The sequence below is a fragment of the Pseudophryne corroboree genome, chromosome 1 (genome assembly GCF_028390025.1).
Source record: "Pseudophryne corroboree isolate aPseCor3 chromosome 1, aPseCor3.hap2, whole genome shotgun sequence".
Taxonomy (NCBI): domain Eukaryota; kingdom Metazoa; phylum Chordata; class Amphibia; order Anura; family Myobatrachidae; genus Pseudophryne; species Pseudophryne corroboree.
This window is the reverse complement of record NC_086444.1, coordinates 909,391,607-909,419,343: the sequence shown is the minus strand read 5'-3', so window position 1 is coordinate 909,419,343 and position 27,737 is coordinate 909,391,607. Positions and strand designations below refer to the sequence as shown.

Here is a 27,737-nt window from a genome sequence, read left to right as displayed (position 1 = left end):
TTTATAAGGACATTAATAATGTGTCTCATATGTGTAAGGGGCATTACTGTGTGGCATTATGTGTATAAGGTGCTCTACTATGTGGCATTGCGTATAGAAAGGGCACTACTGTGTCGTCTAATGTGAATAAAGGGGGTCATTCCGAGTTGTTCGCTCGCAAGCCGTTTTTAGCAGCTTTGCACACGCTAAGCCTACGCCTACTGGGAGTGAATCTTAGCATAGTAAAATTGCGAACGAAAGATTCGCAATAATGCGAAAAGACATCTCTGTGCAGTTTCTGAGTAGCTCCAGACTTACTCGGCATCTGCGATCAGTTCAGAGCTTGTCGTTTCTGGTTTGACGTCACAAACACACCCAGCGTTCGCCCAGCTACTCCTCCGTTTCTCCTGCCACTCCCACGTTTTTCCCAGAAACGGTAGCTTTTTTCCCCACACGCCCATAAAACGGCCTGTTTCCGCCCAGAAACACCCACTTCCTGTCAATCACATTACGATCGCCTGAACGAAGAAAAAGCCGTGAGTAAAATACCTAAATTCATAGCAAATTTACTTGGCGCAGTCGCAGTGCGAACATTGCGCATGCGCACTAAGCGGAAAATCGCTGCGATGCGATGAAATTTACCGAGCGAACAACTCGGAATGACCCCCAAAGAGCAATAGGGTGTGGTGTAATGTGAATAAGGAGCAATTCAGTGTGATGTAATGTGAATAAGGGGCTCTACTGTGAGGCGTAACGTTTATAAGGTAAAGTGATACTACTGTGGGATGCAATATGAATTATGGACACTATCGCATGATCAAATGTGAATAAAGTTGCAGTACTGTGTGGAGTAATTGGAATTGGGGTTACTATTGTGTGGCCATGCCCCTTGCCAGCAAAAACACACCCCTTTTTGGGCTGTGCGCCAAATGTGCGAACTGTTCCTATTTAAAATATAGGGGGTACAAACACCAAAATAAGGACTGCTATGGATGAGGGGTGGTGGTGCTGGAAAAGAGGTGCAAGGTCAGAGGCGGAACCAGCAGTGGTGCTAGGGGGCACCAGCCAAAATCTTGCGTAGGGCATCATATTGGTTAGGGCCGGCTCTGTAGATATCTGAGGAAAATAGGGATGAGACCGTGTCTGTTAAAAAAAAAAAAAAAAAAGAGTACCTGGAAACACTATAAAATCACTATAAAAAAGTAATTTCACTAATGGAGTACCCATGTTTCTCTAGTCTCTTAAATACCATAGTGTGTCCACAGAACCATAGTGTTTCTAAACACATTTTGGATAAACATTAAAAAGCACTACATGTCTGAAAATTTTGGTAGATAGTAGTTGTTGTTTTTTAGGACAGTAGGAGTGTTGTTCTCCAAAAAAAAAAAAAAAAAGAGCTTCCATGAATGAAGTCCTATTGGATCTTCTAGTTAAGACCCTTACCAAAACAAGATCAATTTATCTGTATCTTTGACAGTCTATTTTTTGCTACTTTCAATACCCTGATTGTGTTCTCTAACCCCAAAACATTGGAGCATTTTTCTAAGTAATATAGTTGTTATTATCCTATATAATAATAGGCTAACGCTGCTCCTCGCCTCTACGGGGGGGATTCAAGTGTTTAGTGTGCTGGTGTTGCTCCATTCGGACGTGCACTGCTGTAGACGCTGACATTACTGTTATGTTGTTCCGTCATTTTGAAAGGCTGGTAACTGGTGTGAATATAAGATTCAAATTGCCTTCTATTAGTGTACTATTTCACCGGGATACCATGCAAGACTTGACACCAGCTATAAGATTTACAGTATCCTGTGTTCCAGGCTACATTAAATATTTATACCAGATTAATACATTTATAATTTCCGATCCTATATCTGAAAATTCGAACGTATTTTGCAATATATGTTTTAAAGAAAACTTTTAAGTCAATCTTATAAAATAGGATTATTATGATGCAAATACAAAGGATAATGAATGTTGTAAACCACTGCTGTTTAAGCTGGTGAAATGATAAACTCATTAGCTACCTGGTTGGCCCCTGATGCAATAGAGAACATACAGTATACCTCATGAAGATAATATTAAAAGAGAACTGTATAAAAACAAATAACTGATTAGGCACTTTATATGTAAAATATGATGCAGCTGGTCAAATATGCTGTGAGCTCCCCGTCTTTAATCAAAAGGATCTTTTTCAACAACAATTAATATATATTAATCTTAACTTTATATATTTTTAAAAAAACAGTAGAAGGCATTTGATCAATTTTTGATAAGGAACAGGACATTTGAAAGTATTATACTATTTAAACTATAACTATGGGTTCACAGGTTATAATTAAAATGGGCAATACGATCTAAAATGTTTGTCTAATTCATTAACACAATGGTTACATGTTTATGAAAATATAATCTGTTAATCATTCATTTATTTGCTGTTATAAGCAGAAACTTCCTATCTACTCAAGTATAACCATTTTGGATGCAAGAGAGTGTTATATAAATGTATTAATAGATCATTAAGTTGCTTAGAATTTTCATTATCAATATGATTATCCTGAATAAGAATGTTCTTGTTTGAAAAATAAAAACCTCCCACTAAAATATATTTATTATAAACAAGGATTCTAACAATCAGACTCTGCAAATTCCACTAAGCACTTTGGTGACCTTACCTGGGATTTCCTACAAAACGAGCCTCATACAAGTTGATTGCTTTCTACAGTAGACAAGTTACTGAGCGGCTAATTAATGAATAATACAAATAAACAGTACTCATTATTTTCTACTTACAATTTTTGCCAGTTCTATATTGACTTACTTATGAATGATCAACCACAGCTGTCAGGTTAATAAAAGGCTAATGAATGAAACAATGCAATTGAAATATGTAATTGTGTTACTATTGTCTATGTAAAGGTTTTGCTCAATAAAGCATTTTAACAGTTAAAAAAAATGTATTAAGGGGCGTGGCCTGGCTGGCATGAGGAGAAGTTGCTGATTCCCTGTGCTCCTACAGCCTCGCTACTTGGGGGACATTTGTAGAGGGTTACTTCACCGCCAGCTGAACTACAGTACTCTCCTACACCTACTAACGTCTGGGGGGGTTCCATCCTGCAGCTCATCGGGAGTCTCGAGCCTAGCTTGGCTCCTCTCTGTGTGCGGGCCTTCCTGCAGGCAGAAGCCGCAACCTCCATTTCAGCTTGCCTGCCGGATCCGTGGCAGAGTCCGTGGCTGGGATAGCCACCCAATCCCTGCATCGCTGTATCCGGTGCCTCCCGTGACCCCACTGGTAGCTTCTCAAGGTGCAGCCGATCACAACGAGGAACTCACTCCCGGAGCCCTGTGTGCGGCACAGCATCCATCTACCATCTTGGGAGAAGGCATACTGCTGTATTCAGTGCCGGCAGCTCTGCAAGTGCGGTGACTGCCTGTGTTCTTATGAGGAACCCCCTGCTAACTCCCCCGGACAAGGCACTTGTTATGGGAGTTATGTCCATACCCTTCCCACCTCACTGGCATACTTTGGGGTTGATTTGTCTGTCCCTGACACTTGGGCTGCAAGCTCTTTCTTCACCCGGTGGCCACAGTTTTAACCCCCTCCTGTCACACTGAGACAAGCAGTGTTGGGAAAGTCTCACCCTTTGGTGTGGGGGGTATATCTTTGGCTGCTCTATCTTCGGCGGTGGTGCAGCCCAGGAATTTTGTCAGTTACAGAAGCAACCTGCTTTCCACATAAAAGCATACTGTCTGGAGAAGCCTGTGGCTACTGTTCCTTTCATAGCCAACTTCTGTTGACTCAGCAACTTCTGTTGCCTCAGAAACAGTTCTCCTTAGCTAAGGGCAGTGCTGATACTACACCTCTCTTTTGCCTTGTGACACCTATTATGCCTTAATTACCACGGGATCCTGCTCGGGGGTACTGTATAATGTCACATTACTGACTATGCTTTATTCAATATTTATATGATATGATTTGATTTAAATCCTCTTCTTGACCATACCTGCACTCATTATGCCCAAACCACGTAAATCTGCTTCTCAGGCGAACCTCACTACACTCATACCTAAAATGCACTCTGCCTCTCAAAAACAAGACTCGGCAGCACGCCCGGCTAATCTCTCTGAATCTGAAGAGGACACTGAGGCATCAGGTATTTCACTGAGAGACAGTATTGCTTCAATCCTTACTGAGATGAAGTCCATTAAAAAAGCATTTCACTCGGAAAAACAAAAAGCGGATCTAGGGCCCCACACCTATGAGGTTGAACAGAAACTGGGTGAGGTTACCCAATTTAAACAAGACATTGGACAGTCTGTCTCGGACATGCAAGCTGGCATTTATCTCCTTCAAGATCAAAACTAGAAGATTTAGAGAATAGATCGAGGAGGAACAATTACGTATTAAAAACCTGACTGAATCTGTGGAACCTGCGCAACTTGAGGACTTCTTAACAAGGTACTTCAAACATCTGCTTCCTGGTATACCTCTCGAATTGTTAACTTTAGACAGAGCCCATCGAGTGCTCCGCTCAAAACCACCTGCTTCTGCTCCTCTTCGTGATGTGGTATTAAGATGTCATTACTTTAAAACAAAGGAGCGGATTCTGGCTCTCTCGTGAGACAAAGAAAAATGTTTGTTTGAGTCTTTTCACCGGATGATATTTCAAGATCTTGCCCCCACCACTCTTAAGAGGCGCTCGGATCTTAGAAGCTGCACACAAATCCTCAGAGATAACAATGCCAGATACAGATGGGGATTCCAGTTCTCACTGATCGTCACATGGGAGAGTTGACAGCTGGTGGCCAGATCCAAAGACGAGGCACTCTATCTTCTGTCAAAGATTAACCTTCCACATCCTATGGAACCAAGCACCTCCAGTTCTTTGAATCCCAAGGAAGTTTTGACATCTCTTCCTCAATGGGCTCCCAGCCGTATGTGGTCTACAGTTTCGACTAGTTCTCCACCTCCTCAAGCTCCTCTGTGAACTGTTTGCCTTGAGCGGTATCTATACGTTTGTGCCTTTTCGTCGTCTTTATCTTATGGAGCATTTATAGTGGTTCAATGTGACTTGATATAAAGTGCAGTATTGGTTTCAATGTAACTCCTTTTCTCACCACTGTGACAAGTTTTACTATGTTACCCCTTTGAGTTTGGCCCACGTGGGTCCGGTTCAGTTATGCCGAGACCAGTCCCTCACCCCCTAAGGGTAGGACCCTAACTGAGCGGGTTGTGGGTTCATCCCACTCCCTGCCCTACAATTGGTGCTCAGATTGGTAGACTCTCGCCTGTAGTCCAAATTTTCCGATTTTTTTGTATCATCTTTGCCTTTTCATTGTTATTTTTTTATTTTCTTGTCTCTTTTCTTCTTTTTCCCCCCCTCTCTTCTCGTCTCTTTTGCAGGGGTCCATCGAGCAAAGGCCCAGGTATTCTCTATGTGGGCTTTTAATCCGCTTTATTTACTCACTGTATGCAAGTAAAGTTAATCACGTACAATGTTAAAGGTCTTAACAGCCTGCAAAAGCGAACTAAGCTTTACATGTTTCTCAAACAGGTGAAGGGGGATCTAGTATTTCTTCAAGAAACACACTTTAGGAGTAACTCTCATCCTAGTCTTTCATCTAAAAAAATTTCCTTACGGTCCTCCACGCTTGTGACTCTTCTCATAAAAAAAAAAAGAGGTGCAGCTCTCCTGGTGGCCTCACATCTACAATTGGAGGTTGATGCCACCTTGAAGGACAAACAGGGCAGATTTCTTATAGTAGTCGGCTCTTTGAATCGGGATCCTGTAACCATAGTTAAAGGAGCTGTCATTTTGGCTGGGGATTTCAATACTACCACTCTTCACTCTAAATTTGATCGTTTAATCCCCCTCCCTGCTTCTTTGGCCCATTCTAGCAATCGCAACACTAAAGCCCTCCACTCACTAATGAAAAACCATTTACTATTCGACTCTTGGCGTACTCTTGACCTCCTCGCCAAAGACTACACGTTCTTTTCACATGATCACAAGGTAGACACGAGATTAGATAGGATTCTCCTGGATTAAGATCTCTCATCTAAACTTGTAGATATCACTGTACACCCCATTACCTGGTCTGATCACGCTCCTGTATCCCTGCTTCTATGAGGTATTGACTCTCTCTTCTCTACCCCCTCCTGGTGTCTGAACGATTCTGTGTTACAATCCAAAGATACGTGTACTTGTTTCCAAGTTATTGGAGGAGTACTTTTCCATTAACAAGACACCGGAGATGGGAGACATTGTGGGACACGCACAAGGCGTAATACGGGGTCACCTAATCCAAATCACTTCTAGATTATGAAAAAACTGCACTCAGGCTATTAATACTCTAACTGAGCAGGTTCATCGCCCTGAGGCACTTCATAAATCTTCGCTTTCCCTGAGGACCTAGATATGTTAATTAAGGCTCGAGTGGAACTTAATGTTCTGTTATCACACAGAACTGAGTATAGACGCCTTAACCAAACATATTATGAAAAGGGAGATAAGGGACAAATTATCCTCTAAAAATATTCTATCAAAAATAATTAATGATCCCGATAGGATTACGAAGGAGTTTGAAACTTTTTATCGCTCACTTTATAATGCAAGCTCTATTCCTGCCTCTACTTCCTTGCATAGCGACATTGACTCCTTCCTGGCAAAATGCCATCTCCCCAAACTTAATCACTCTACGGTTACTAAATTGGGTGCAGAAATTACCATAGAAGATTTAGGAGTCTTGAAACTCCAAAAATCTGGTAAAGCCCCCAGCCCTGATGGCCTCTCTCTAGCGTACTACAAGAAATTCCACTACATTTTGTTCCCCCACTTATGTAGACTATTTAATAGTTTCCTTAAAGGTACCCCTCCTTCTCCCCAAACCCTAGAAGCTCGTATCATCCTAATCCCTAAAGCAGAACCTAATCTTTGTTCAAGCTACAGACCAATCTCCCTTTTAAACAATGATATTAAATTATTCTCAAAAGTGTTGGCTGTGAGGTTGAACAGTGTCTTTCCCACCTTACAGTAATTCATGCTGACCACATGGGATTTATCCCAGGCAGACAGGCAAGGGACACCACTAGGCGCTCCATTAACTTGGTTCATATTATAAATAAAAGTAAGCTGCCTTTCATACTTCTCTCTTTAGACGCCGAGAATGCATTTGACAGAATACTCTGGCCTTTTATGTTTGCCACCTTACGCCGTTTCAGCCTGGGAGGAAGCCTACTATCTGGTATCCAGGCTCTCCACTCTAAACCCTCGGCTAGGGTGCGAGTGAACGACAGTGACCCCGACCACTTCATTATACAAAATAGCACGAGACAGGGTTGCACCCTGACCCTTTAATTTTAGACCTAACTATTGAGCCTCTAGCCCAATTGATCCGCCTGGACATGGACATTAAGGGGATACAGGTAGTGGAGGTGGATTACAAATTATCTTTATTCGCGGACGATGTCCTTCTAACAATCTCCTCTCCCCTTACCTCCATTCCCAATCTTTTCAGTGTCCTTTCTTCATATTCCTTCCTTTCTTGTTACAAAATTAATTATACCAAGTCGGAGGCTCTGCTGTTTCATCTTTCACCCATTATCAAATCTACACTAGCCAGTAATTTCAACTTTGCATGGCGCCAAAATAAAATTAGTCACCTGGGCATTTTTATCAGACTCGGACAAATCCCTGTATAAAGAAAATTTTCCCAACTTATTTGCTTCAATAGTTTCTGACCTAAAGGTGTGGCATAAGCAAACCATCTCGTGGTTTGGCAGAATGGCAGCAGTCAAAATGAACATATTGGCAAGAATCTTACATCTCATGCAAACCATTCCGGTTTGTATTTCAGCAAATGTTCTATGAGGTTTACAGAAAGAAATTTGCAAATTTATTTGGCTGGATAAACCAACTAAACTAAAATCCTCGATTTTAACCAGGAGCCCGCAAGGAGGCGGAAGAGGTCTACCAGATCTCCAGAAGTACTATTGGGCTCCCATTTGAGCCAGGCCCTCACTTGGTTTGCTTACCCTACCAACTTACTCTGGGTACAAATAGAGCTAGATGAATCTAAGCTTTCCTCGCTTATATCCATCCTATTGCCTTATGGCTCACCCAGGGTCTACCCAATCTCCAACCCGGCCACTTCCCTCAGCCGTTCCATTTGGCTCCGTAGCGCCCGTCAATTTTGGCTCACTACTTTCCCGTCTCATTTGACTCCTCTCTGGGACAACCCTGCCTTCCCCCCAGGTTTCTTACAAGCCCACACACACTCTTAGTACCAAACCCCTACTCGTCCTAGATTTGTCGTATATCTTATTGAAGGTAAGTCATAGTCCTCACTTGAACTATATCTCCAAAATGTCACATCACCATCCCTAAACTTTTCGAATATTTCCAACTTAGATCATTTTTAGCTTCTCTACTTAGAGCAGTGGTCTTTAGAAACTTGACACCTTTCAAGAGGATTTGCTATCATTCTCCTCTCCGCAAACGCATTATCTCTATCTTATATTCAATGCTCTGCTTAGCAGGCCCAGACCCCATTCTTCGTCATGATAGTCACTGGGAGAAAGATCTCGGACCTCCGCCCGACGACAAAGCTTGGCAGATCATTGGAAATAATGTAGCTCACTCATCCATATCTGTTCTTATTAAAGAAAATTCATATAAAATATATACAAGATAGTACTTAGTCCCCTCTAGGCTTTCTAAAAATTACCCGACCACCTCATCGCTTTGCTGGTGTGAATGCAGATTAACCACTTGCCTGGCATAGTCGCATCAGATGCGTCTATGCCTGCAAATGCTCTATCTGACCTGGTCGCACAGGATGCGACCAGTCAGATAGAGAGTGTTAGCAGCGGCGGGGAAGGTAAACTTACCTCAGCTGCTGCTGTCACCCCTCCTGTATACCTGGAGGCTGTCTCGGCTTTCAAAATGAAAGCCACGATGGTCGCGATGTTCCCGGTGTTCTGATGGTCGCGGTGTTCCCGATCGATTTATCAATGTTTGAAAAAAATATTTTTTTTCAAAAAAAAAAATAATTTTATATATATATATATATATATATATATAATTTTTTTTTTTTTTTTTTTACTAAAATCATTTGGGATAGGGTTAAATTCATGTTCTCCACCTAATTTACCTAAAAACCCAACAATTTCTTTCAGAGCGGTTTTTGGTGAAATAAATACCGTATATACTCGAGTATAAGTTAACCCGAATATAAGCCGAGGCACCTAATTTTACCACAAAAACCTGGGAAAACGTATTGACTCAAGTATAAGCGTAGGGTGGGAAATGCAGCTCTACCGTACACAGCCCTCACACTGCCAGATATGCCCCCACAGTGCCAGATATGCCCTCACACTGCCAGATATGCCCTCACACTGCCAGATATGCCCCCTCAGTGCCAGATATGCCCTCACAGTGCCAGATATGCCCCCACAGTGCCAGATATGCCCCCACAGTGCCAGATATGCCCCCACAGTGCCAGATATGCCCCCTCATAGTGCCAGATATGCCTCCTCATAGTGCCAGATATGCCCCCTCATAGTGCCAGATATGCCCCCTCATAGTGCCAGATATGCCTCCTCATAGTGCCAGATATGCCCCCTCATAGTGCCAGATATGCCCTCATAGTGCCAGATATGCCCCCTCAGTGCCAGATATGCACCCCCCCAAGTGCCAAATATGCTCCCCCAGTGCAAGTTACTTACCTTCCGCAGCTCCCGCGCTGTCTTGTGAAGGAGTGACACTGAGAGCACAGCGAGCGCAGCTCCTGTGTCCCTCCTGCGTCTCCGGCGGGTCTGTTAAATGAAGTGCCGGTTCGTGAGCCAATAAGAGCTCACGAATGGGTACTTCCTTTAATAGACCCGCTGCTGCCGCCGGAGACGCAGGAGGGACACAGGAGAGGCGCGCTGTGCCCTCCGTGTCCCTCCTTCACACTGCACTGTACTGCCCTCCATGTCCCCTGCACTGACTCGAGTATAAGCCGAGGGGGCTTTTTCAGCACAAAAAAAAGTGCTGAAAAAGTCGGCTTATACTCGAGTATATACGGTAGTCAGTTAAGTGGTTTTGCCACATTTGGTGGACCTGCCCTAAGATTAGACCTTTTTGGACTAGAATTGAGTCTCTACTAGGAGAGTTGCTTCACTCACAAATTATCCTTAACCCATGGTCTGCGTTCTTGGGGTATCCATTAAAAGGTCTTAGCTCCCCATCAAACAAATTGGTCCTTCATATTTTACATGCCGCCAGAGGCGTCTTGGCCTTTAACTGGAAACCACCTTTACACCCCCCTATGCATATAGTGTTATCCAAGATATGGTTTATTATCTCTATGGAGAAAATCACCTTACATGATTCTAGCTAAAAATTTTAGAAAATCTGGTCCCCTTGGTTTGCTCACTTTACTTCCTCATCCCCTGGGATAGGAGAAGATTGGTATAGTTTGACCTAGGTTTATTGTGGCAATAACTGTCTTTTTTTTTTTTGATGAGCCTAACCTTGACTCTGGTAAGTCCCGGCTCTGTGGTCCACTCTTTCTCCCGCCTCTTCTTTTTTGTTTATTTTTCCCTTTTGCGTCTCTTTCTCTATACCCTTCGCTCATCTTCTTCATTTTCTTTCCTTCTACCTCTGTTTTTATTTCCTTTCTCAGTTGTTCTTTCATGTGGCTACTTATTGTGTTTCTTACATACACACTAAAACCGCATTGCTTCTGTTGATGTTCAGATTGCATGTTTTACATTGCTATTGGATTTCTATGTATAATTTTCCATATTTTGTATGGTTTTGTATGAAGCTTTGCAATAAAATCTATTTAATTAAAAAAAAAAAAAAATGTATTTATAGTTGATATTACAAAGTTATAATAGGTACATAAATTGTATGGAGTTTATTAAAAGTTAAATGACCAGACTTTAATGTATTACCCTGCTTGTGAAGGTGGCTCTAAGTGTAAAGGTGTGTACACACGGTGAGATAAATCGGTAAGATTTTGACTATACAGTCAAAATCTTAAGGAAAGTTAGTGCATATCTCAAGTTGTTAGGCAGCTTGCAATAACGATTCGATCCCGATGCGCGCTCCTGTGGGGTCAGTATCGCAAGGCTAGATAGACTATGCAGGCAAGTCAATCTTGACTATCTAGTACAAAGTGTAGTCAAAAGTGGCACTTAGTCAAAATCGTACATAGACAAAGGGCGGGATGTATTAACATACATCGCTGCCCATCGCAGCGATGTTGATACTAACATATGCGATCAATATCGCAATGCGGTGATGGAGGCCCCCCCGCGATACCTGTGAGGTGGTGTACGGTGTCTCCGTCACCTCCCTGGGCTCTTCACCTGCTCCCCTGCCGGGAAGCAGGCAGTAGGCTGTCCCGGGCGCCTCCTCCTCCCCCTGCATCCGGAAGGACCTCCGGCTGCTGCAGTGCTAGGGGGAGGAGATTACCTTTTGGGTCCAGGCTTCCTGGAGAAAGGTATGCCGGGGGAGGGCGGTCGGCATCTGCGGCGGGGGGCAGTGGATGCGGTGGCCGGCGATAAGAAGCACATAGGCTTCTGTAGGGTATCGATACCCCGTGCGGTGAAAACGCGGTGGTTGGGTGTTTGTACATACGAAAATGCAATAAAACCCTGAAAACGGGGGTTTTATCGCATTTTCCCTTTAGTACATCCCGCCCAAAATCTCAAGCACAGATAGTCAAAATCTGTACTATCTGTGCTATCTGGGCTCTGGGGGAGTTCAAGGGAAATCGCATAGTCAAAATCGGACATAGCAAGGATCTCACTGTGTGTACACACCTTAAGTTAAAAAATTGCATCCACATAACAACAACCACTAGTTTACAGGCTGCTTCACACTGTGAGGGAATAAAAAAAAAAAAAACAATATAAAAAAATCTTCCCCTCAGTCTTTCACAGACAGTGGATAATTTTAATAAAGGAAGTAGAAACGAGAGTTAAGGTGCCCATACACCTAGACGATATTATGAGCGATTTGGCAGTTTCCGACGGATCGGAATGACAAATCATTTATAATAGGGCAGATTGTTCAGTGTCTATAACGATGCAGGGAAGATCTGAAGCTATCGTTAACACCACAAGCTCCTGGATGTGACCACTCCTAGATCTTTTGCAAGATCTTTTAGATATATCCAGGGGCGGATTCGGATCGAACACCAGCCCGGGAAATTTATGGAAGCAGCCCTAATGGGGACAGAGTCTGTTGAGGGGGAGGGGCCTATCACGAGGGCGGGGTCACTCCTCAGAGGTCCTGATTCTGAGATAGACACAGCTGGGGCCTCCTTTGCTTTACGTAACGCTATTGTTTACCTGTGACTGGAGCCCTCATTCTGAGTTAATTGCTCACTAGCTACTTTTAGCAGACATGCAAATGCATTGTCGCCACCCACGGGGGAGTGTATTTTCGCTTTGCAAGTGTGCGATCGCATGTGCAGCCTAGCTAACACATCTTGTGCAAAACAAGACCAGCCCTGTAGTTACTTATCCTGTGCGATGATTCTAGCGACGGAGGTCCCGGAATTAACGTCAGATACACACCCTGCAAACGCCTTATCACGACTGCGTTTTCCCAAACACTCCCAGAAAACGGTCAGTTGCCACCCACAAACGCCCTCTTCCTGTCAATCTCGTTGCGATCGGCTGTGCAAATGGATTAGTCGCTAAAAGCATTGCAAAACAACAATGCTCTTTGTACCCGTACGACGCGCATGCGCAGTTTTACCATTTTTTTACCTGATCGCAGCGCTGCGAAAATCGGCAGTGAGCGATCAACTCAGAATGAACCCCTTTATGCATATGCTGCTAAAATACCCATCCCTGATGCACATCTGTACGTCTGAATATACAAGGACTGATATGCCCACTTTCAGTGTCTACTGACACCGCTGTCATACCTTTAATCTACTTCTGATTTTATTGATTTTTCATTCTACAAACCCCTTTTTTTAACCTTATATGTTTCAAAGTACAGGGAGGAAGCACACACTACATACAGCACAGTACAGGGAGGGAGCACACACTACATACAGCACAGTACAAGGAGGGAGCACACACTACATACAGCACAGTACAGGGAGGGAGCACACACTACATATAGGACAGTACAGGGAGGGAGCACACACTACATACAGCACAGTGCAGGGAGGGGAGCACACACTACATACAGCACAGTACAGGGAGGGAGCACACACTACATACAGCACAGTACAGGGAGGGGAGCACACACTACATACAGCACAGTACAGGGAGGGAGCACACACTACATACAGCACAGTACAAGGAGGGAGCACACACTACATACAGCACAGTACAGGGAGGGAGCACACACTACATATAGGACAGTACAGGGAGGGAGCACACACTACATACAGCACAGTGCAGGGAGGGAGCACACACTACATACTGCACAGTGCAGGGAGGGAGCACACACTACATACAGCACAGTACAGGGAGGGGAGCACACACTACATACAGCACAGTACAGGGAGGGAGCACACACTACATACAGCACAGTACAGGGAGGGAGCACACACTACATATAGGACAGTACAGGGAGGGAGCACACACTACATACAGCACAGTGCAGGGAGGGAGCACACACTACATACAGCACAGTACAGGGAGGGAGCACACACTACATACTGCACAGTGCAGGGAGGGGAGCACACACTACATACAGTACAGGGAGGGAGGTAGCACACACTACATACAGTACAGGGAGGGAGGTAGCACACACTACATACAGCACAGTACAGGGAGGGAGCACACACTACATACAGCACAGTACAGGGAGGGAGCACACACTACATACAGCACAGTACAGGGAGGGAGCACACACTACATACAGCACAGTACAGGGAGGGGAGCACACACTACATACAGCACAGTACAGGGAGGGAGCACACACTACATACAGCACAGTACAAGGAGGGAGAGTACACACTACATACAGCACAGTACAAGGAGGGAGAGTACACACTACATACAGCACAGTACAGGGAGGGAGCACACACAAGTAGTGAAACACAGACACAGGGGACCAGCGCAGCAGAATCTGTCCCAGTGGCCAATCTGCCCCTGATTACATACATAGCCACCATATTACATACATAGCCACCACATTATTACATGTATAGCACCACATTATACAAATAGCACTGTATTACACGTATAGCACTGCATTACACAAAGAGCACCACATAACAAGAATAGCACATTACAAGTATAACAGCGCACTACACGTATAGCACCGCATAATAAGACTAGCACCACATTACATACATAGCCACCGCATTACATATGTAGCCACAGCATTATGTACGTAGACACTGCATAAATAGGCCCATCATCATGGACAGACATTGGGCAGCTATAGGGCTGAAGGACGTTGCATTAGAGATTGTCCCAATTGGCTGTGAGTGCTGCTTGGTCAGCTGGCACAGGGCTGTTTCTAGCCAATTTGGCTCCCGGTGCGAGATGTAAAAATGCGCCCCCCCCATTCCATAACACCCCCCCCCCCCCGATTAAAAAAAAAACCATTGGGCGCGCTCCCGGCAAGGGGGTGTGGCCTCATATTAATGGGCGTGGCCTCATTTTAATGGGCGTGGCCTCGTCTGAAAAGACTACCTCACACCCCAGTATTTGTTCCTGCACCAACAGATCACACCCACCATAAGGAAAAAAATTCTACCATATTAAGCCCCACACAGTAATGCCCCCTGCACCATATTATGCCACACACCGCAATGCCCTTGATATATTAAATCCCCACATTACGGTAGGCAGAGTCCACACTTTACACATTACGGCCGGCAAGAGTCCCCATTTTACACATTACGGCCGGCAAGAGTCCCCATTTTACACATTACGGCCGGAAAAAAGTTGGAGTTTTGCGTGATGACGTCACTGCGTCATTCCACGAAACTCCGCCCCCCTAGCTGGGTACTCGTGGAGAGGGAGGAGGGGGAAACCAGGGAGCCACAGTCTCAGCACGCCCGCACCAAGAAACGGCCCTGAGCTGGCATCCTGAGAACAAAGTAGATCCTGCTCCTGTCCAGTCCCCAAACCATACACTGTGACCGAGGACGCCGTAACCCTTACACTAACATGATAATACAAATAATGTAATTAAAAATAACCTCTCTGCCATGTCCCCTTCAGTGCTCAGTCGCCGCTCTGGCAAGTTCAGTGAGCGTGCGGGAGCTGGGGTGGCAGCGGGTGTAGTGAACCCGGCTCCGACCATCGCTTTGCTGCTGCTCCTGGGCCGGGCTCGTTGAAGAGACCTTTGGCCGGGGTCAGGGAGAGGATGCTGCTGGGCTGGTTTACTTTCTCCAGGTCCCCCATTGGTAGAATAGCATCACCACTTTTCACAGCTAGCGGCACCTGCAAGTGCCCGCTAGCCTAACTTCCGGATTGCATTCCAAAAGAACCACAAGTACTGGAAGCAGTGTGAGCCAGCCCAGCCTGAATGTGAATCAGCGTGGCTGAGGGGGTTATGGGACCTGCCCATCGGAATCTGTCATGGTGTTCTGGTGGGCCAATCCGCCTCTGGCAGCTGCACTCCCTGCACCTCTGGTAGCTACACCCTTGTATATAACACATGTAACTGACAGGGAAGGTGGCCCCTCTCAGCTCTGGGCCCCATAGCAGCTGCACTCCCTGTACCTATGGTAGCTAAGCCTTGACGAGCCCCGCATGGGGCTCTGTTGCACTCGTACCCCCATCGGGTCCTAAAGCAGCTGCACCTATGGTAGCTACACCATGCATATAACACATGTAATTGTGACAGGGAAGGTGGCCTCTCTCAGCTCTGGGTCCCATAGCATCTGCACTCCCTGCACCTATGGTAACTACACCCTGCATATAACACATGTAATTGTGACAGGGAAGGTTGCCCCTCTCAGCTCTGCATAGCAGCTGCACTGCCTGCACCTACGGTAGCTACACCCTGTATATAACACATGTAACTGTGACAGGGAAGGTGGCCCCTCTCAGCTCTGGGCCCCATAGCAGCTGCACTCCCTGCACCTATGGTAGCTAAGCCTTGACGAGCTCCGCATGGGGCTCTGTTGCACTCGTACCCCCATCGGCAATCTGGCAGCCAGGATCCCGGCATCAGGATGCTGACCACTGGGATCCCAACCACCGGTTACATGAACCCAATGCATGATAGAGCATATGGTACTTGCCTATTCTCCCGCAATGTCTTGGAGACTCCAGGATAGCAGGCACCAAGGTGTTGTCAGGCTCCGGAGCCTTACCTGCGGCGGGTGCTCCCGCAGGTTACCGTCTCGTTGGTTGGCACGGCTGCGGCCGCAGGGAGCTGCTGGAGGCAGGTCCTCCTGGGCGGATGTGCGGCTGCCAAGGGCCGGGGGTCTGGAGAAGAGGGGGCTGCGGCGGGGATCGCTGCTGTAAGGTCTTCTGGTGGTGACACAGTATAGTGTGTCAGAGACAGAAGCTGGCTAAAGCTGTGTGCTAACAGCTAAGTATGTCTCCTATGCTGGGAGCAGCCATGTTGGAGACCAGAGTATTATCAATAAAGTTCCCAATCTGTGTTCAGCCAATCCTGTGTGTTCTCCCCTTACAAAAGGGGGCTGGCTCAGAGGGAAAGTGCCAGTGCTTCAAGTTACCTCCTTGTGAAAGGTTCTCCAGCTCTGTGCTCCCAGGTTATTTCTGATTCCCTGGTCCTGGTTGCTCTCATCCATCGGTTGCCTAAACGCTGCTGCAGTCCTGCTGTCTAAGTCTGTTACCACTCGTGGAAGCGCTCACTGAGTTCCAGGTCGTAGAGGATCTCCAGGTGCTAACGGCGGTTCCTGCAGCAGTCTTCATTTATACAAAGTCCAAGTTCTTCAGCCTCGTCTTTCAATCCCAAACCAGTCTTCGTTAATTCAAAGTCCAAGTTCTTCAGCCTCGTCTTTCAATCACAAACCACAGTCTTCATTTATTCAAAGTCCACGTTCTCCACCCTCGTCTTTAATCATAAAACAGTCTTCAGTTCCTCTTTACCGGAGTTCTTCAGCTTCACTCTTCAAGTCATTTAACCATAGACTCTAATTCTCTCAGTTTCTTCTATTTCTCCAATATTTGTGTACAGTTTGATTATTCATTAAAACTACAGTTATCTTCCTACGAAGTCCTCCTTTTCTTTACGCCCTCAGGCCTACGTTAACACTTAGTTTGGCTTCCACCCCATGAGGAGGACTTACATTCAGCCACCTCGTTTACACTCCTCACAGGTAGCTGTTCCTTCAGCCAAAACTCAGTTGTCGGAACCCCCACTTACGCCGAGCGTGACAGGTGTAGGCATATCTTCAGTAACGCCTCAGTTCCACACGCTGATGCCCACTTACCGTGTGAAGTGACCAGTCCAGGCGAGCTGATGACGCTATTCCTGCTGAATCCCATCATCATGGCCTCTTCCCCTGCTTTACAATGATGTAATCGTGGCTTTATATACTGTGCCTTGATGATGCGATTCTGCTATCATGTCCCTGCACTACGCACATGGTTGCACCATACCCCTACCAACTGGCAGCCAAGAACTTGGTAAGTGTGTGATATCTGGGCCCTGTAGCTCACCAGCAAAAAATAGGATTTTAATACCTACCGGTAAATCCTTTTCTCTTAGTACGTAGAGGATGCTGGGGACACTTCAAGAACCATGGGGTATAGACGGGATCCGCAGGAGACATGGGCACTTTAAGACGTTAAAAGGGGTGTGAACTGGCTCCTCCCTCTATGCCCCTCCTCCAGACTCCAGTTATAGGAACTGTGCCCAAGGGAGATGGACATTTCGAGGAAAAATTATTTATTTTGATTTAAACTAAGGCGAGATACATACCAGCTCACACCTCAAACATGCCGTACAACATGGCATTCAACCCAACGCATGCAACGGCATGAATAATGAAAGCAACAGACTGACTATAACAGCAACACAACACGTGTGTAACCATAACCAATGACTGCAGATACAGTATGCACTGGGACGGGCGCCCAGCATCCTCTACGGACTAAGAGAAAAGGATTTACCGGTAGGTATTAAAATCCTATTTTCTCCTTACATCCTAGAGGATGCTGGGGACACTTCAAGAACCATGGGGTTTATACCAAAGCTCAAGAACGGGCGGGAGAGTGCGGATGACTCTGCAGCACCGATTGACCAAACAAGAGGTCTTCCTTAGCCAGGGTATCAAACTTGTAAAACTTTGCAAAAGTGTTTGAAACTGACCAAGTAGCTGCTCGGCAAAGCTGTAATGCCGAGACACCCCGGGCAGCCACCCAGGATGAGCCCACCTTTCTGGTAGAATGGGCCTTCACCGATTTCGATAACAGCAATCCAGCAGCAGAATGAGCTTGCCGAATCGTATTACAGATCCAGCGTGCAATAGTCTGCTTGGAAGCAGGAGCCCCAATCTTGTTGGGATCATACAGGACAAACGGAGCCTCCGTTTTCCTAATCTGAGCCGTTCTGGCTACATAAATTTTCAAAGCTCTGACCACATCTAGAGACTTCGATTCCTCAAAGGCGTCAGTAGCCACTGGCACCACAATAGGTTGGTTCATGTGAAACGATGACACCACTTTAGGCAGAAATTACTGATGAGTTCTCAACTCCGCTCTATCTTCATGGAAGATCAAATAGGGGCTCTTGTGAGACAAAGCCGCCAATTCAGACACCCACCTTGCCAAGGCCAACAGCATGATCACTTTCCAAGTGACGAATTTCAACTCTACCTTACGTAAAGGTTCAAAGCAATGAGATTGCAGGAACTGCAACATCACGTAAAGATCCCATGGTGCCACCGAGGGCACAAAGGGAGGTTGGATGTGCGTGCTGCACATCCAACCTCCCTTTCACGAAAGTCTGAACTTCCGGAAAGGAAAGCCAATTATTTTTAAAAGAAAATTGACAAGGCCGAAATTTGTACTTTAATTGAGCCTAACTTTAGGCCCGCATCCACCCCTGCTTACAGAAAATGGAGAAAACGGCCCAGCTGAAATTCTTCCGTAGGCGCCTCCTTGGATTCACACCAAGACACATATTTTCTCCAAATACGGTGATAATGTTTCGCCGTTACCTCTTTTCTAGCCTGAAGCAGTGTGGGAATTACTTCACCGGGAATACCCTTTCGGGCTAGGATCCTGCACTCAACCACCAACCCGTTAAACGAAGCCGCGGTATGTCTTGGTACACACACGGCCCCTGCTGTAACAGATCCTCTCGTAGAGGAAGAGGCCAGGGATCTCCTATGAGCAATTCCTGAAGATCTGGATACCAGGCCCTTCTTGGCCAGTCTGGAACAATGAGGATTGCATGAACCCTTGTTCTTCTTATGATCTTTATCACTTTTGGAATGAGTGGAATCGGAGGGAACACATATACCGACTGAAACACCCACGGTGTCACTAGGGCGTCCACTGCTATTGCTTGAGGGTCCCTCGACCTGGAACAATATCTCGGAAGTTTCTTGTTGAGGCGAGACGCCATCATGTCTATTTGAGGAACTCCCCAACGACTTGTCACTTCTGCAAAGACCTCTTGATGAAGACCCCACTCTCCTGGATGGAGATTGTGTCTGCTGAGGAAGTCTGCTTCCCAGTTGTCTACACCCGGAATGAAGACCGCTGACAGAGCGCTTACATGCCTTTCCGCCCAACAGAAAACTTTTGTGGCTTCTGCCATTGCCGCTCTGCTCTTCGTTCCGCCCTGGCGGTTTACGTACGCCACTGCTGTTTTGTTGTCCTACTGAATCAAGACGGGCAGATCGCGAAGAAGATGTTCCGCTTGAAGAAGGCCGTTGTAAATGGCCCTTAACCCCAGAATTTTTATGTGTAGACAAGCTTCCTGGCTTGACCATTTTCCCTGGAAATTTTCCCCCTGTGTGACTGCACCCCAGCCTCGAAGACTCGCATCCGTGGTCACCAGGATCCAGTCCTGAATCCCGAACCTGCGTCCCTCTAGGAGGTGAGAGCTGTGCAGCCACCACAGGAGTGAGATTCTGGTTTTGGAAGACAGTCGGTGCATGTGCAGATGGGATCCGGACCATTTGTCCAACAGGTCCCACTGAAACACTCTGGCATGGAATCTGCCAAACTGAATGGCCTCGTAGGCCGCCACCATCTTCCCTAGCAACCGAGTGCATTGATGAATCGACACTCTTGCTGGCTTCAGAATCTGTTTGACCAGGTTCTGAATTTCCAGAGCCTTTTCCACTGGGAGAAAAACTCTCTGCAATTCCGTGTCCAGAATCATACCCAAGAACGACAGCCTTGTCGTCGGAACCAACTGTGATTTTGGCACGTTTAGGTGCCAACCATGGGGGTAATTCCAAGTTGATCGCAGCAGGAATTCTGTTAGCAACTGGTCAAAACCATGTGCACTGCAGGGGAGGCAGATATAACATGTGCAGAGAGAGTTAGATTTGGGTGTGGTGTGTTCAATCTGCAATCTAATGTGCAGTGTAAAAATAAAGCAGCCAGTATTTACCCTGCACAGAAATAAAATAACCCACCCAAATCTAACTCTCTCTGCAAATGTTATATCTGCCACACCTGCAGTGCACATGGTTTTGCCCAACTGCTAAAAAATTTCCTGCTGCGATCAACTTGGAATTACCCCCCATGTTGTTGCAGAATTGTCAGGGAGAGCGTCATGCTCTGCAGTAATTGTTCCTTGGACCTCGCTTTTATCAGGAGATCGTCCAAGTACGGGATAATTGTGACTCCTTGCTTGCGCAGGAAAACCATCATTTCCGCCATAACTTTGGTGAAAACCCTCAGAGCCGTGGACAGACCAAACGGCAACGTCTGAAATTGGTAATGACAATCCTGAACGGCAAACCTCAGGGAAGCCTGATGTGAAGGATATATGGGGACGTGTAAGTAGGAATCCTTTATGTCGACCGACACCATAAAATCTCATTCCTGCAGACTGGAGATCACTGCTCGGAGAGACTCCATCTTGAATTTGAATTATTATTATTTTTTAGATAGAAATTGAGGGATTTTAAGTTCAGAATAGGTCTGACCGAGCCGTCCGGCTTCGGGACCACGAACAGGCTCAAATAAAAGCTTTCTCCCTGTTGTGACGGGGGCACCGTGACAATGACTTGATTTTGACATGGCTTTAGTATAGCACCGCATACCACCTCCCTGTCCGGAAGAGAAACTGGTAAGGCTGATTTGAAAAATCGTCGAGGGGGCACGTCTTGAAATTCCAGCTTGTACCCTTGGGACACTATTTCTAATACCCATGGGTCTAGGGCCGAACGAACCCAGAAATGACTGAAGAGTCGGAGACGTGCCCTCACTGGTGCGGACTCCCGCAGAGGAGTCCCAGCGTCATGCGGTTGATTTGGTAGAAGCCAGAGAGGACTTCTGCTCTTGGGAACCTGCCACAGACGGTGACCTTTTTCCCTTTCCTCTTCGTCTAGAAGCAAGGAAGGAAGACCCTTGTCCTCTTTTGTATTTATTGGGCCGAAAGGACTGCATCTGATAGCGGTGCGTTTTCTTTTGTTGTGCAGGAACATAAGGTAAAAAGGATGACTTACCCACGGTAGCTGTAGATACCAGGTCAGCGAGGCTGTCACCACCTTTATACGGCAGAGACTCCATAGCCTTCTTAGAGTCAGCATCAGCATTCCATTGATGAATCCACAATGCTCTCCTAGCTGAGACTGCCACAGCATTGGCTCTTGATCCCAAAAGGCCAATGTCCCTCACAGCTTCCTTAAGGTAGGCTGCAGCATCCCTGATATGACCCAGAGTCAAAAGAATGTTATCCCTATCCAGGGTATCTAACTCAGATGACAAGTTATCTGCCCACTTTTCAATAGCGCTACTCACCCACGCCGAAGCAACGGCAGGTCTGAGTAGCGTACCCGTAGTGACATAAATGGATTTCAATGGATTTTCCTGCTTACGATCCGCAGGTTCCTTTAGGGCTGCCGTGTCAGGAAACGGAAGCGCCACCTTTTTGGACAGCCGTGACAGAGCTTTGTCCACCGTGGGGGGTGACTCCCACTTTTCCCTATCCCCAGAGGGGAACGGATATGCCACCGGAATTTTCTTGGGAATCTGAAACTTCTTGTCAGGATTTTTCCAAACCTTTTCAAAAAGAGCGTTCAGTTCATGAGAGGGAGGAAACGTTACCTCAGGTTTCTTTCCTTTAAACATACAGACCCTTGTATCAGGAACAGCAGGGTCCTCCGTGATATGTAACACGTCTTTTATCGCCACAATCATGTACTGAATGCTTTTAGCTAGTTTTGGATTTAATCTGGCATCACTATAGTCGACACTGGAGTCAGAGTCCGTGTCGGTATCTGTATCTGCTATCTGGGTAAATGAACGCTTTTGTGACCCCGAGGGGGTCTGAACTTGTGACAACACATCCTCCACGGATTTTTTCCATGCCTGGGTCTGAGACTCAGACTTATCCAACCTCTTATTTAATAGAGCCACATTCGCATTCAAAGCACTCAAAACATTTACCCAATCAGGCGTCGGCGGTGCCGACAGGGTCACTCCCACAGTCGTTTCATTCCCTAATCCAGTCTCCTCCTGGGAAGAGCACTCAGCCTCAGGCATGCCGACACACGTGTACCGACACCACAAACACACTGGGCATATAGGGGACAGACCCACAGTAAAAGCTGTCAGAGAAACACAGAGGGAGTGTGCCAGCTCACGACCCAGCGCCTATCCCGGTTCTGAAACTTTTTATATAATGACTCAGACCTGTTAGCCTTTTTGTATGAGTAATCCAGCAACAAAACTGTGCCCCCCCGTTTTGCACCCTGTTACTTGATACAGCAGTGTTGAGGAAGGACTAGCGTCTCTGCAGCTCTGTGAAGAGAAAATGGCGCTGATGAGAGCTGTGAGGGCTAAGCCACGCCCCCTTAATAGCGTGCATCGGCCCCGCTATTTTTTTAATTATTTATACTGGCGGGGGTTCGGATTTAGTGCCTAGGCACTTAAATACCACATAGCCAGTCTCAAAATGAGGATTTTATGCTGCCCAGGGCGCCACCCCCCCCCCCCCCCACCACCCGCGCCCTGCACCCTGTAGTGCCGCTGTGTGTGTGTGGGAGCATGGCACGCAGCGAGAACGCTGTGCGTTACCTCAAAGCCGTCACTGAAGTCTTCTGATCTTCTTCTACTCACCTGTCTTCTGACTTCTGGCTCTGTAAGGGGTGGTGACGGCGCGGCTCCGGGAACGAGCATCTAGGCATACCTAGCGTTCAGACCCTCAGGAGCTAATGGTGTCCTGTAGCCTAAGAAGCAGAGCCCTGAAACTCACAGAAGTAGGTCTGCTTCTCTCCCCTCAGTCCCACGATGCAGGGAGCCTGTTGCCAGCAGGTCTCCCTGAAAATATTAAACCTAACAAAAGTCTTTTTTCAGAGAAACTCAGGAGAGCTCTTCAGTGTGCATCCAGTCTCACTGGGCACAGATTCTAAAAAGGAGTCTGGAGGAGGGGCATAGAGGGAGGAGACAGTTCACACCCCTTTTAAAGTCTTAAAGTGCCCATGTCTCTTGCGGATCCCGTCTATACCCCATGGTTCTTGAAGTGTCCCCAGCATCCTCTAGGACGTAAGGAGAGTAGTATCTATTTTTTAACCATTTCATTACCCCCACATCCACTGCATACAATGGGGTCTATGTACTAAGCCTTGGAGAGAGATAAAGTGGATGGAGATAAAGTACCAGCCAATCAGCTCCTGTCATTTTTCAAACCCAGCCTATAATATGACAGTTAGCAGCTGATTGGCTGGTACTTATCTCCGCCCACTTTATCTCTCTCCAAGGTTTAGTAAATAGACACCTGTATTTGTAACGAGCCCCAGTACTTTAGCCTACCAAACACCCACCACCACCACCAATTTTGCAACTAAACACTGTAAAGCATGAAAGGACATGGGCTGTTATCCGAAGTCTCCACTGTACAGCTGGCCACACGCAGGCCCATCCCGCCTCTGGAGCTGCGGCCCAGGATTATTAATCAATTTGACCTCATACTTGGGGTTCAATTTACTAAGATAGGAGTTCTATTTAAGATGGGATGTTGCCTATAGCAACCAATCAGATTCTACCTCTCATTTATCTAGCACCTTCTAGAAGATAATACCTGGAATCTGATTGGTTGCTACAGGCAACATCCTATCTTAAATAGAACTCCTATCTTAGTAAATTTACCCCTTGGATGGACAAACCTGACATGGACCAGTAAAACAGCCCCATGGGGTTTCTGGAGGATCTATGGGGCTAATTCAGACCTGATCACTCACTAGCTGTTTTTTGCAGTCCTGCGTTCACATAGTCGCCGCCCACCGGGGAGTGTATTTTAGCTGTGCAAGTGTGCGATCACATGTGCAGCCGAGCAGTACAAAAAGATTTTGTGTAGTCTCTGAGTAGACCAGGACTTACTCAGCTGCTGCGATCACTTCAACCTGCCCGGGACCGGAATTCACGTCAGTCACCCGCCCTGCAAACGCTTGGGAACGCCTGCATTTTTCCAACCACTCCCAGAAAACGGTCAGTTGACATCCACAAACGCCTTCTTCCTGTCAATCTCCTTGTGATCGCCCATGCGAATGGATTCTTTGCAAAAACCCATCGCAGAGCAACGAACCGCTTCGTACCTGTGCGACGTGCCTGCATGCGCAGTTCTGACCTGATGGCAGCGCTGCAAAAAATGCTAGCGAGCGATCAGGTCTGAATTATGCCATATAAACACTGTGTTATGTGCACATTAAGTGATATAAATGAAAATGTATGGAACATGAGTAATTAACATGAATTAAAAACAAATCATCACATTATAATGAAGTCCAGTAAACATGACACGATGGGAGTTGTAGTGCACCAAGGTCCTCCTAGACAGATCCGCACATGACATTCCACCATGCACTGGGCTCAGCCACCAAGCATCCCTGGAACTTGTTATAAAATGTTGCCAAGTATGACAGTCACATATCAAAGTAAACTCTAAGTGTATCTACTATATAAAAGCGAAAATCCGTCCTTCTGTCTTTCTATACAAATCCACAGTTCACAAGCGACGATCGTGAAATTTTACATATGAGCGTATTAAAACACGGCGGAGGCAACTAAAACAATTTGAAATCCATAGGGGCAGACAGCAGCACAGAGTATATCAGGAGACAACATAACTCTGGAATTGCTGGAGCAATGTACTCAAAACTTGGTACACATATGCCTTACAATCTGGGAACAAACACTGTGGGAGGAAGACACCCCTAGGGGTGAGGCAGCAGCACTGAGTATTTCAGCAGACAGCATAACTCTGGAATGCCTGCAGCAATTTACACCAAACTTGGTACACATATGACTTTCACTGTGGAAACAAACACTGTGGGGGTTAGACACCCCTAGGGGTGGGACAGCAGCACAGAGTATGTCAGGAGACAGCATAACTCCCGAATGCCTGGACCAATTTACAACAAACTTGGTTCACATATGACTTGCAAGCTGGGAACAAACACTGTGGGGGTAAGACACCCCTAGGTGTGAGGCAGCAGCACAGAGTTTTTCAGCAGTCAGCATAACTCTGGAATGCCTGGAGCAATTTACACCAAACTTGCTACACATATGACTTACACTCTGGGAACAAACACTGTGAGGGTAACACACCACTAGCATTCCAGGGGTGGGCCAGCAGCACACACTATATCAGGACATGCATGATATCTCAGTGATGACAGGGCTGCATGTGACAGGGCCAGTGACATGATGTGAGGAGGGGAATGGAGGCAGCAGGAAGCCACAGACAGAGTTGTATAGTGGGAAGAGCAGGGTCCCTTGGGGGACTAAAAAGGGGTGCGGACACTACGCAAAGTGCATCAGGGAAGCAAGATATGCTTATATACTAGATCTCCAATCAACGTAAATTAACAAACTATCATTCTAATTTACCATCCTCATCCCGTACCAAAGCATGGGTATTCAGCTATCTACAATGTTATTTATACTGTGTGTTTAATATTTACATTTATTTTTGTAAACAGACATTCTTAAAATCCGGGGCAACGCCGGGTACTCCAGCTAGTATATACTAAATCATCTGTCACAGTAGCAATATTCTGAGCATATTAGAAGTCTCGCAACAGAACATTTATAGATGGAGTTTAAGATCATACATGTTAACATTCTACAATATGCTATGTCGGCATGCTCTTTTATGGAGTCTATGTAAGTCATTAGCAAAACCATATGCTCCGTCTACATACAGTACAGCGCAGGCACAAGGTTGTCATGCAATAAGTGATATGCCGGCCAGACTCTTATACCTAAGTTTCCTTTTGATGCTTGATCCAAATAATGTATCACTAACAATGACATTACTGTGAAGTGAAGGAGAGATGATTAGGATGGTCACTTGTAACACACATGCAATGTTTCTGTGACATGGAAAAACAATACAAGAAATGTTATGGAGTCACCTTCATTGTTGTCCTAGTTGATAGGATAACCAGAAGAGTAGCTTTGGGTGAAGTGTCATGAGATGAAATGAAAACAAAAAAGTTATGTACCCTCCAGGTTCCGTTCTCAGCATTCCGGCTGTCGGTACAATGGTGCCACGTGGTACCACAGGGCACAGCCATGCTCACTGTCCACTCAACCTCTTTTCAACACGTCCAGCGGGTATGAACAAGTCGAGTGGATGTCATTACCTATTCCCTGTGAATGTCACCTCGCGGGCTCGCCTTATAGTTTTATATAAGCTACATTTCTAGAGCACCAGCAAAAAAAACAACTCTTATTTCTTCTCCTCTTTATACACTCGTGGGTAACACAGGTAATGTGGCTGCTTAAACCAGGTGAAATGCAGACTTGAGGTCAGCCAGCCACAGAAACTGTATAATTCATGAGTTTCCTGGTTTAATGGGATAGTATAGTTAGTATAGCTATCTCTCTCTGTACATATATAATATATATATACACACACACACACACACACACACACACACACACACACACACACACACACACACACACACACACACACACACACACACACACACACACACACACACACACACACACACACACACATATATATAACGGAAAATTATTAATTCAGCCTCTTAGATAAAGAGCTTTATTTCCTTATAAAATATAAGCGGTGATTTAGTCTAGAAATTCCTGTCACTTATGTTTTCCCTTTACCTATATATTAAATGCACTCTGTACAACATTGCCTTATACTTCATTTTCTACACTAGTCTCATTTTTTTAAAAACTAGAAACTCATGTATATCCAGTTGTAATTGATGTAGAAAATGTATATGTAAGATAGCTGTAACATTGTAGCTTTGCTGCTGGATACTGTGACATCACAACTAGCCTATGACATCACTAGCCAGTGACATCACAATGCTTCTTCCTGTAACATTCCATCTACAGCTGCTGACGTTTCCAGTTTCCATGCAGGAAGACAGGTAGGAGGAGGTGAGTACTACATAGCAGGGTATGACGGAGGGGGGTAAGGAAGACAGAGTGCAGTATAGTCAGCTGAAAGGCAAGACGAGATAGACAGAACAGGGAATACAGGTACAAGGACACATAAATAGGAGACGCACAGGAAGGAATTACATATTCAGGAATAAAAATGTAGCGTTACAGGAATAAAGAGGGCAGTATGGAGGATAAGCACACATACAGGGGATGCAGATAACCTGGGTCTCTATGAGGCAGGATC

The 27,737-nt window shown here is 45.9% G+C and overlaps 1 protein-coding gene across 5 annotated transcripts in view; it reads right to left on the bottom strand.

Moving 5' to 3' along the window:
* The window catches only part of AFG2A (AFG2 AAA ATPase homolog A), a 963,796-nt gene that overhangs the window by 496,847 nt on the left and 439,212 nt on the right, over positions 1–27,737 (bottom strand). The window lies entirely within an intron of this gene.